At 49.0% G+C, this 12,136-nt stretch overlaps 1 protein-coding gene across 2 annotated transcripts in view; it reads right to left on the reverse strand.

Moving 5' to 3' along the window:
* The window catches only part of EVA1C (eva-1 homolog C), a 410,485-nt gene that overhangs the window by 293,559 nt on the left and 104,790 nt on the right, over positions 1-12,136 (reverse strand). The window lies entirely within an intron of this gene.

Here is a 12,136-nt window from a genome sequence, read left to right on the forward strand (position 1 = left end):
CGCTGCTCTAGGGTCATATGCCAGTGGCTTATAAATTCTTCTAGACTGGTTAAATACTGACCATATGTATGTGTTGTTCCTCAAATGCTGCCATTTCACATAAAATTATATATTGGTATTCTGGAGGTTGGCAAAACCAGAAGTGCTACGGTGACCAGAAAATGTGACGGCGCAGTCCTTGTGAGTAGTGGAAGTGGAAGATGAAAAATGTCAACACAAAACACAGCTTCAAAAGTAGTTAAACAGCTTTGAGTGTCACAGTTAGGCCCTCATTACGAGTGTATTTTGGAATCTGTGACCATTATACTTGGAAAACGGAATCCTCCATTTTATCGGTATCCCCATTTACAACTCGCCCAGCCACAACCCTCCTCCACCTGTAATTGGGAATAAATCCACAAACTCCTTAATTCTGGGTTCTTTTCCATGCAGCTTATCCCAATTATGTCGAGAAAACTGCGGACATTTTGTGCCTGCACTGAGCAGGCGACTGGAGGGCAGTAGCGGCTAAAGGGGTGAGGTGGAGCACAAGGGGTTGGGCAGGTTTTGCCTTCACCAATGGAACCATTGTCTGCAGGGGGAAGGTGGGCTGGGTTGTATTCCTCCCTACAATCCCTGCAGCATGGAGCAGAGACTGGTGTCTTTGGGCATTGAATGGCCTTGAGTGATCAGGACTGGAGTTTGTGGACCTGATGGATCTGAGCCTGGAGACACTCAGAACAGAGGGCGGTGGAATTCCACCTGGAGTTATCACACTGAGCCGCTCCTAAGGAGTTGATTCTGGGGATAGAGGTCTTCATTGCATTTAGAGCTGATAGTGCTGAAGAGCGTGATGCATATATGCAGCTAGATCTTTGATTGAGTTGAGAGAAAGTGAAGAATTAAAGTTGTGGAAGAGCGTCCATGAGGTAGAAGCCCAGGGTGATGGTGGACAAGTAGAATGTCAACCACTATGGGCGCAGAAACTGTGAGGAACCCTACAAGATGGGAGCTGAAGTATTGAAAGTCACTTACATGAGGCAAAGAAGATCATTAAAAGTAGATACAATGTATCAAATCAAGAGAAATGTTTTGTATTCTTAACTTTCACAAAAGGTTACTGCTTTGAAACAGATAAACATAAAGATTCTTTAGCTGTAACTGGTACAATATTTTACCACACTGCCAGTGTGGTTTAAATTGGCGGAAATACAACAGAACACCAGGGCAGAGTTGCATGCAAATTCCGAAATAAACAACAACTAATTAAAAAACACTATTTCCACATGCTGGCAATTTTACTGGTATCCAGCATCATACATGAAAAAAGAAAGAAATACCAGCACTTAAAGTCGGTGTAGACCCAGAAAATAGCAGTTGCAAGATATATGAAGTTCTATTTGTGATAAATCGATAACCTCAATACTACTCATCAAGAAAGATCCTTAATTATAAAAGGGAGGGGGCAAACATTGTAAGACTATATTGCCTTCTTCAAGGGAGGTTGTTCTTTTGCAGCTGTTGGTCAATTTTATTCAACAGTGTCCGATCTTTCCTGTGGAAATGCAAGTCCTTTGATGTACGACTTTCCAAACTGCACTTGAAACATAGTCATGCTCGTTGGGAATATATTTATATGCACTCAGCTGATTCCCGACTGAGCAATATTGTTTTAGTTTCCATTCTTAAAAAGCAGATCTAGAAGAACTAAGTCAAAAGCATCTAGATCAGGTAAGGAACAAGCTGTGAAGATACCCAAGGTAGCCATCACTGAAATAATGGGGAGATTCACATGCAGTTTTTGCTCTAAATACAACCTGGCTTCCAATCAAAAATGAAGGGTGAATTTGCAATAAAACATCCTGTGTCTCCAGTCACGTTTTCCCTTATTGCAGAATCAGGTCTAACTTTCTTGATTCAAAAACCTTCTGTTTCCAATCACTGAATCATCTATCCTACTTTTTTCCTTATGAGTAGGTTAGGTTTCAAAGTACAAGGAGACAGTTATTTATCAACTTTAGTCACCAGGAGACCGTACACTAATATTTTTATTATGACAATAGGTTGGTCCTGATTGCGTAGAAGACCCAATGTAGGTATTGCCTCCTTAGGATTTGGGAGCTTGTAAAAGTCCCACTTCCAGAGACCAAACCAAGTACTGAATCACAGCAAATCTCATAGGAGAGTTCAGATCTTCAACTCACAGACCATGGATATACATTTCTCAGCCCATTCCTCCCAAAAAAGAGACTTACTCTCCGTTGTAATTTCCTTGTTATTGTAAAGCAACATTCAAGAAAATGTGGTCATTTAAGTGTTAAGCTATTTTATTCAATATCAACTATGCATTTGCTGTAATTGCCAATATACTTTTAGAGTAGTTAGCCTTAATATTGTTAATAGTACAAGTAGCATGAATATGATATGGTGCCATCACTTCCCTTTCGACAGCAAGCCAACTATAAATAGGTTTGGAATTCAGAATGATGCCTAGGCGGAATAGTAATTGCCAGCATTCAGGCATCACAATTTTTCCCTCAACTTCAACCTTTTTTTGGATAGATTTTAGCTTATTTCAGACACCATACAAAGACAGATGTAATCAGATACATGGAATTAAAAAAGTTATGAAATAATCTGATGAGGAGTGAGCCAAAGTAATAATTTACAATCATGTTCTCATCAATGTTGTGTACCTTGTAAGTCAGCTTGTGATGATATGCGTGCTCTAGGGTGAAGTCGACTGTGATTTTGTCTATGTGGCCCTTTAATGAAGTGCGCATTTGTTCAAGGGAGGTACCCGCTGTGAGTACAGAGTCTAGTTTGCAGGCCAGGGTGTCCTCTGTCACCTGCCCAGCTGGACAGCGAACCCCAGGCGCGTGGGTCACAGACACGGCGGAGTGGCCAAATGTAGACACCGTCCAAGTCTGCAGGTGGGACATCGTGGCGCCAGATGCCCAGGCACTATGTATGACATGCAGTGCATTGCAGTGTGGCCATCCCCTCTCTTCCAGTCAGGTGTATTCTAGACAGGAATATTCGTTCAGGCGACACAGTTGGAAATCCCCTGTATACCCAAGATCGCCCTAGCTGGGCGTGAGGATAGGCAGCACCACCCGGTCGTCTCCTCCGAGCTAACAGTGGCAACCAGATTCCGTGCTCCCCAGTGAGTGAGGGCAGATCAGGCAGCGTGCCCAAGGGCCGGTGCCTGAATAACACCTGTGCCCCTGGAACCGGCAACCAACAGCCGATATCAGTGACTAGAGTCAGTTAGTGGAGTCCCCCACCAGTCTTTTGGAGTTCCCTTGGCAATGTAGGTCCGCGGCAGTGAAGAGATTGCTTAGCGCATGGTGTGAGCCATCCGCAGGTGCTAGGCCTGGGCCCGAGTCCGACCCCGGGCCTCCTCTGCTCCACATCCCACCTTCTCCTCACCTGGACATGGACACCCTGGGGGATCAATCTGCTGCGCTCTTTCCAAATCTGTGACTCAGCCAGCAGGACCCTCAGCCAGGCCGGATCTCACAATCTTGGGTACAGCATTCGCCGCCAAGTCTGTTGGGATACCTCCCGATACAGGTGATGCAACAGGGCCGCCTTAGGCGTGAAGTTGTGGCACTCCTGCAGGAGTTCGGCGCAGCTCAGAGGCATCACCCTCCATAGTGTCGTGCCAGCGCAACATTATCCGGCCTGTGATACAGAGAGGAGCAGGCCCCCATTGGCATTCTCCTTCATGCACCCCGGTGTAGTGGTAGCGCGTGTATGCAATACAGACATCCCCATGTCGGTGCGCAAGAGTGCTCTACCGATCACAGCTCCAAGGGGCGACAGACGGTCTTCTCATACAGGTCAGCAATGTGTCTCCATGCTACCTGCCAGACTACGCCACCAGGTAAGAGCGATCGCCTACGTCTCAATGTCTACTGCCACGGCCCACTGGCTCGCACCCAATGCAGACCGTTTCCACGTCAGGCTGCAGCAACTCCACTGCACCGGCACCTCCCACTCTGGGTCTCAGATGCAGGCCCAGCGGGGCCTCCAGCCCCCTGGGACTGTCCGCACTAACTGGCATCAGCCATCATGGTGTCGCATGGATGGCGCTATGAAAAGTGCTGCATCACTCTTTTTCTCCAGCGATGCGCCACTTTTCATATATGAGGCCCTGATTCTCCATTCCCTCTTCCCTTGGGACCCTAGCTGGGCATCCTGGCTGTTGGGGGGTTGGGGGGTTGTTGACCTGTGCTGTACTTGGCCCTGGCTGCTCCATTCTGCATTCCATAGTTTTTTTTCATTAGAGGTTGATTTATAGGCTATGTTTGCCTCTAGAGGCTGAAAACTGACGTTAGATTGACTAACGTGAATTTTGTCGCCACTAATTGGTCTTACATCATTTTCCTCTCGCTAACGTCAATTTTTTTTATTGCCTTGATGCTAGTAGCAGCAGCAGTTTTCGCCACAACTAGCTGATACTATCGCCATGGCTGCTAAGCAACGTCAAATTTGCTTAGCGGCATTTCTTGTACATATACCCCCTGTTTTTCCAGATCTAAAGTTGGTGCCTCTCGCAGGCCTCATTTCCTGGTTTGGCCTCACGTGACCTCACGTGAAATGGTTCCCTTAACATATGCAACAAAAAGGTCAGTCTGCTTTTCAAACCATCTTATGGCCAAGGCCAGGAGATAACGTGTACTAGGTTACACCATCTAGGTGCACTTGCAAGGAGGGCAGAAGCTAAAACAATTGCCTTTAATGTGACTCTACAAGATTAAACTCCAGGATTTTCTCTGTTAAAATCGCCATATTTCTCATAAACAAGAGAAGCCGTGCTGAGCATCATTAATGACACTGCAGTCATTGGATAAATATTACACCCCGGTACTAGTTGGCCAGCTTGACATTTTCACCCAACCTACAAGCCTATTTTCTAAATTAAACAAATCTAATAAAACAGAATATTCGCTTTAGCCAGGGGTAGGCAGCCTGCCTGTTTGCCGCTACAGTGCTAAAAGGAAAGTGCTGAAGGCATGACAGAAATGAAGACACAAAGGAGGCCTTTTACACTTAATGTCGTTCAGCCGCTTCTTCCATAGGTAAGGAAAGCAATAGGTTTTAAGTGGCCTTTGTACTACTACTGGAGTGCTTTCATTTTTTCGATCTTCCCGTGGACTTTGAATTTTGAGACTGTAAAAAAGTTAGGGGTTTTCCAGTTTGTTTCTGTGTGATATTCGAAGCCATACCAAGTTTATTTGTTCTTTGTTTGCGTTCCAAACCTTTGCCAATTTTGCAAGAAAGGTTCAAGTAGCTGACAACTCCCTCAGGGTCCAAGTCACAAAACAAAGGGTAGAAGTATTTTTAAAGATTTGCTTTCCAGACAGAATTCACTTTTGTACTTTTTTTTTTAATTCACAAAATCTTGCACCTGCAAGCTGCTCCAGTCACAGGTCTCCGGACCCACTCAAGTGACTGTTTCAGGGGAATTGTCCAATTGTGGAACTGGAACCTCAGCAAAATTCAACCGAGGGAAAGAAAGGTCGGCGACTATGTGCAGTTGCATATTTCTTTCCTTCATGCTCAAATAAAACTTCAACTAGCCTTACAAGTAGGTTGTAAAGGATTATAATCAAAGTACTGATTCCAAAATTAAAATAGAGTGAGGAAGTTTAACGAATTTTACTTAAGTCAATACATGGGACAAAACATCAAAGAACTTCTAAAATAGGATAAATGCAGCAGGGGTTCTCTCCTTTTGATATTTTGTCTTTTTTGGAGGTCAATGGCAGGAAATAAGCTGAAGTTACAGAAGTCCAGTCTTTGTTGGAGTTGTGGCAAGCACCCAGTCAATTTGACTCATATACTTTGGAAATGTTCAAATGTTGTGTTTTGGAGGGCTGTTGGACAGCAAATTAGACTGACCCTTGCCCACGTTATGGAAGATTAAGCCCTGTCTTATCATTTTTGGCTGTGATTTTAATTTACGATGCACTCCTGTCTCCTGCCCGAAAACCTTGTAGGCGTAAAATGCTTCCAATAAAAATAAAAAACAAAAGTACATAAGTCAAAATGCTGACAATTAACTTTAGATAACTCAACAAATAGGCAGATTTAACACAGTGCCTGAATTTGCATGTTTGTGGAACAGTTAGACAGTGTGTAAATATTTGCATTTCACTATGAGTGAGCCAAGAAGTATACAAATTCTGTTTCAGCTATCATTGTTAGAACAGTTGTGCTCGTCCAATACATTTTCTAAACAAAAATGTTCAATATGTGATTAACTTCTTTACTAATTTGTTTGTAATGATTTATCATCATATATTTCTTATTGTTATGTTTCGTGTATTTGTTACTATTACCCACAAAGGTATCCTGGCGCTGAGCAGATATGTATGCCTAGCCCAGCCTATGGTAGGTTGCTTAATTAAAACATCAGGTCTTCAGCTTCTTATGGAATTCAAGCAGAGAAGAGGTTCAGATATGGAGGAGGCCGTTCTATGCGTCAGGAGCAATGTAAGAGAACCACCATTCTCCTGATCTGATTCTGTGTAGACGAGGGATCTGTGAGAGTCCTGAGGAGGTGAGGAGGTGAGGTGTCTGGGTGGTTGGTGGAAGAAGATGCAACTGTTCAGGTAGGTGAAGCCTGAGTTGTGTAGTGCCTTGAATGTGTGTGTGAGGAGTTCGAATTGAGCATGTTTGTGTATCGGGAACCACTGGAGTTCCCTGAGGTGTGTTGTGATGTAAGTTTTGTGTGGGAGATTGAGGATGAGTCTCGCTGCTGAGTTCTGGATGGTTTGATGTCTTCTAGTGAGTTGTTTGGTGATCCCAGTGTAGAGGGTATTCCCATTGTCCAACTAGCTTAGGGCATAGGGCATGAGTGACAGTTTCGCTAGTGTTGTTTGGGAGCCATTTATAGATTTTCCTCAGAATCAACAACAGTAAACCTTTGTGTAATTTCTGACTCTGTTTTATTTTTTCTTAAATATCTTAGCGCTACAATTTATAAAACCCTACGGTTCTCTGCATTCCATCCAAATCATAGAAATGGAAACTATAAGAGGAATCTGGTTGCAGTGCATTCAATACTGACAACAATTATATTTGTTTCATAATGCGTACCTCAGCGGAACCATGCTTACAGTGGTTTATAGTATAGTTGCCACCTTACATGAGAGAGGCTGCTGCCGTGAGGGAAGGTTTAGGCCCCATGGCAGTGACCGCCGTCCCAGTTGCAGAGTACCCACCCACATATCTCTTTAGCTCTCCCTATGCAGTCCCTATGTTACGTAAGGTGGCTGATTAGGCACTTCACTAGGGATTCCTTTAGACACCGCACATGTGATTGGATTCTGATCACATATCCACCTGGGTACCCCACAAATATGGCTCACTTTTCCTCAAGCACATACTATAGGCCTACACTCTCTAAAACATCTTGCAGGGCTCAAAATAAGCTGACACCACTGTACATCCACTTTGTTAGCTCAACCTCCCTTATTCTTTCATCTTGCAGGCAGGTCAAGATCAAGTGGTCCTTTCACACAACGTTAATGGACTTACCCATTATATAAAACATAAAAAACACTAATGTTCCTTCACACCGCCAGATCAAACATTGCACAGAGTCAAGAGCTGCACCTCTCTCACAATGAAAGAGGAAAGCTCAGATGTGATTGGGGTGGGTGAGAATACCATGAATCTTAAAGTTCAGAAAGTATGGGCAGGCAGATATGACCAAGGGCTACGTTATATGGGGGAGGGGCTTTTTAATCCAGAAGGCACTTCCCCTATGAGTAAGTCTGATGCAGTCAGACTCAGAGGGACACTGTGCCTTCATAATAGTGACTATGCATTAGCAAACGATCATGCTCTCTTCCATCTTTGCCACAGATAGAGATATAACCCATTTTTTAAGGGGGATTGACAGACCCTCTGTCATGAGCCAAGGTGTTAATTGGAGGAGACTCAAATTTAGTTCTGGGTCCTTCAATAGAAAAATTAGGTCATCACACAGCAAATCATTCCGGAGACAAGAATGTCCTGGATGACTTAATGACTGATCATTCATTACTGGATCCATAGTGGCAATCCTATCCGACTGCTTAAGAGTGCACCTTCACTTCCTGCATATATGGAATATGTATCCATGTAGATTATTTTTTATACCATCCTCCGTGTTGGTTCATACTACTGCCTCAGATATAACCTCCGAACACAGCAAAGTACAGATGATCACTGCTATAGGATTTTCAGCACTTCCATAGTTAAATTGGTGTCTTAATATATCACAGTATAAACTCCCCCAAATTAAACTTAAACTGTAGGAATTTCTTCACACATATCTAAAGGATAAACAATATTCAGTAACATCCCCAGGTTCTGTGGGAAGTGGGGAAGGTGCGATAACGTGTGATTCTGCAATATTTAACCAACAAACGAACCCTGACCAGAAGGCCTTAGAGCGGAAAGTAACACTTCTTATAACACAATATAATGCAACACCCTCCCCAGATATTCTGGGTTAGCTGTTAATATGATATCAATGAGTTATATACGTTGGGGCGTGGTTTCGGCGCCGACTGGGATGGCAGCGTGAGCGAGTTGCTCCGCGCCGAGTCCCATTCTTACTCCTGCTTTATCTTGCCCCATGCCACCTGGCAGCCACAAATGAGGCCTTGGCGGGTCGCTGACCTGGTGGGGACCGTCTAATCCCCGTCGGGACCCTGGAAGCAGCGTGGACCGGACCTGGAGATCGGCCCGGCTGGCAGGACAAAGGAATCAAGATGGCGGCGCCGTCGGAGTGAAGCTCCGGAACCTGTGTGAGGAGCGGTGCGGGGCCGTCTGGAGGCGCCTGGAGGTCCGTCGCGAGGCGGAGAACTGAGGGAAGGACAGCGGGTGCGGACCCGGTGCGGCGGCGGTGAGCAGTGCGGAGGACTGACGGTAGCGGCACCCCCTCCCCCACCGGCTCCTCCGGCCGACTGGAGCGCTGGGGCTGGGCTCGAGCAACGCGGCCGGAGATCCCACGGATGAGAAGGGCCGCCCGGCTGCTGTGTGTGCTGCAGCGAGCGGAGACTCATCAGGGCGCTGGTGGAGCAGCGGAGCACGGCGCTTGCACGCCCCGGAGGGTGAGCGGGCTGAGTGGCAGCTGGAGGGTCGATCGCCCTGCTTGGTGACCAGCGTGGGAGCCCAGGCTTGGAACTGTGGGGTGCACTGTGACCGGGGTGGCCGGCGCACTCCGGCCCACATAAGGGCGTCTCAGGGCATTGCCAGGGGGGCTGCATCTGGGCCTGGCGTGCTGGAAGTGATTGCTGGTAGCCCCTTTGGAGTTGGGCAAAAGCACCATGGGGAGACTGCCGTTTCTGCCCGGCACATGGCCAATGGAATGACCTGCTTGCTGGGGGAGGAGGCTGCCGGTCCCTGCCTGGCACCTAGATTGGGGCGCCCCCCGCGGCCCTGACTTGATCCTCTCCGCACCAGGGGCAGTGTGTTGCCCGCTTGCTACTAGCTGAGACAGCGGGGTACCGTGAGGCCCAACAGCACACGGAGGAGCAGCTTGGTCGCCCTGGCTGTGATGCACAGTGTCTGAAACTACTAGGAGCAGAGGGCTTGCTCAGCCCGGGACAACGGACTCACGGCTGCCGGCCTGATCGGCAGGGACTACGCCTTCTGGGCCAGAGGTTGGCGACGGGGCGAGGGCGTGGGACAGCTGGCTCCACATAACCACGCTAGCCCGGGGATAGGTGGTCAGCGCCTACTTGGCTGTCTTGTCGTTGGTGCTGAGCGGGCCCGGGATTGGTACTTTCGGTGGATCTGTCGTCACCGGCCACCTTTGGAGGAGGCTGCACGAGAGGCAGGCGTCCCGCGCTCGAGATGGCCGCGCAGGGGACTGGAGCCGCCACGACACAGGCGCACAGGGAAAGGGGATCGGAGGAAGCTGAGGACGGTTTCACGACGGAGCCCTCGTCGCAAGAGCAACGGTTGAATCTCCGCCTCGATGCGATATTGGCCGCGATTACTGCCACGAAGGACGAACTGCACCAGGACATAGCGCAGGTGGCGACGGGGCTTGGCCTGCTGAGAGCGGACCACGCTAAGCTCTCTGATAGAGTGAAATCCAACGAACAATTGCTCCAGGAGCTGAAACCGGCCGTGGTCACCGCGGAGCATAAACTCGAGGACGTGGTTCGTCGCCTGGCACTCCTGGAGCGTAGGGCAGAGGATGCGGAAGGACGCAACCGCCGGAACAATGTGCGGGTGGTGGGGCTCCCGGAGAAAATCGAGAAGGGTGACGCAGTGGCCTACATGGAGGACTGGTTTCGGACAGTGGTGGCGCCGGAGGGTCTGTCACCCTTCTTCTCGCTGGAACGAGCGCACAGAGTGCCCGCCAAACCGCCCCTGGAGGGCAGACCGCCCCGACCGATGGTGGTCAAACTGCTGCACTACAAAGACCGGGATCTGCTGACCCAAAGGGCGAGATCCCAAGGGCCCTTCCAGGTGGAAAACAGCAAGGTGACGATTTTTCCGGATTACACGCAGGAAGTGCAGCGGGGCAGGGCTTCCTTTCTGTCGGTGAAGAAAGAGCTGAGGGAGGAAGGGATTCAATACTCCCTGCTTTTTCCAGCCAAGCTGCGGATTGTCGTGGATGACAGAACCCACTTTTTCCAGACACCGGATGAAGCATGGTCCTGGCTGGAACTGTATCGTGCGGGGACGGATCGTGCACACAGGCCCGCCAGGGATCGTGCGCAGCCGGTCAGGGTCAGGAAGTCGCAGCGCATCCGCTCCCGGAATAGGCGCCAACGGGCCGAGCGAGAGGCGCAAATGCTGGCCGATAGACAGAGTGCGTTGGAGGCCACGGCGAACATCACGGGCTCGCAACGGGAGGACACCTCCAGGGGTTCGGCTTCGGAAGGAGAAGGGGAGAAGACCGGTGATGAAGACTCGGAGGTGGGGGGAGCGCAGGGGCCGGAGGTCACCCCACAAACTTCAGACGGTATATTTAATGGGTGAAGCTCGTGGCCGCTGGACTGCTTGTAAGGCCTGGACGCTCCTGACTCCTATTGGACTGCCAGGTATGGGGCTGCTTTAGCAGCATGGGGCTATGGGCGCGGGGTGGTCGCTCTGTCGTCCTGGTTTGGGGCTCCATAGTCCTCATCAGACCCTTAAGGTCTTCTGTGGTGTCGACTACAGACTAGTGTGATGTGTTGGGTGTTTGCGGTTTGGAACGGGGCTGAAGCTGGGTTACTAGGCCCTGTCCTGGGGAGGGGGTGGATGGGAGTTAAGGGGTGTGTTTTGAAGGGGTTGTACAATTGCTGCGATGCGGGTCACATTTATTGGCGTGCGCCACTGTTGGGGGTGATGCTCTATGGGGACGTTACCTAACTTGAAATGTGTCACATGGAATGTCCGGGGTATTCGAACTATGGTTAAGCGCCACAAGGTACATGCCTACTTGGTGAGACGGGGCATTCAGATAGCGATGCTTCAGGAGACTCACTTGACTCAGCAGGAATGTGGGGCGCTACAGAGGAGGTGGCGGGGTCAGGTGTTTGGCACGACCTACTCAGCATTTGCCAGAGGGGTGTTAATATGGATCAGAGCGGGCACGCCATTCCAAGTCACGAGCCAGAAAATAGATCCGGAGGGCCGTTATGTGGTGGTGGAAGGACGGCTGTGTGGTAGGGAGGTGGTCCTGTGTAACATTTATGCCCCCAACGCTGATCAAGCGCACTTTTTTGAGGGTTTGTCGCGCTCACTGGCGTATTATTTGGCGGGCCCTATATTGCTGGCGGGGGATTTTAACTCCATTTCAGATGTGCTGTTGGACAGGTCACACCCGCCTTTGGCGGACTCCCCAGTGCGCAGACTCGCGACCCATAGGCGGGATTGGCAGGAGAGGTGGGGCTTGGTGGATGTCTGGAGGGCGCAGCACCCCGAAACCCGTGATTACTCCTACTTCTCAGCACTGCATGATCTGCATGTTAGACTGGATTCGGTGCTGTGTTGCGAGTCTCTGGCGAATGTGGTGATTCACTCTGAGTATTTGTCTAGGACCATTTCGGATCATAACCCACTGCTGATTTCTGTGCAATGGCAGCGGGCGAGGTCGGCGGTCCCTACATGGAGACTTCGTCCGGAGACGCTGGATGACCCGGCGTTCTGTGAC

Source organism: Lissotriton helveticus, chromosome 8 (genome assembly GCF_964261635.1).
Source record: "Lissotriton helveticus chromosome 8, aLisHel1.1, whole genome shotgun sequence".
Classification (NCBI taxonomy): Eukaryota; Metazoa; Chordata; class Amphibia; order Caudata; family Salamandridae; genus Lissotriton; species Lissotriton helveticus.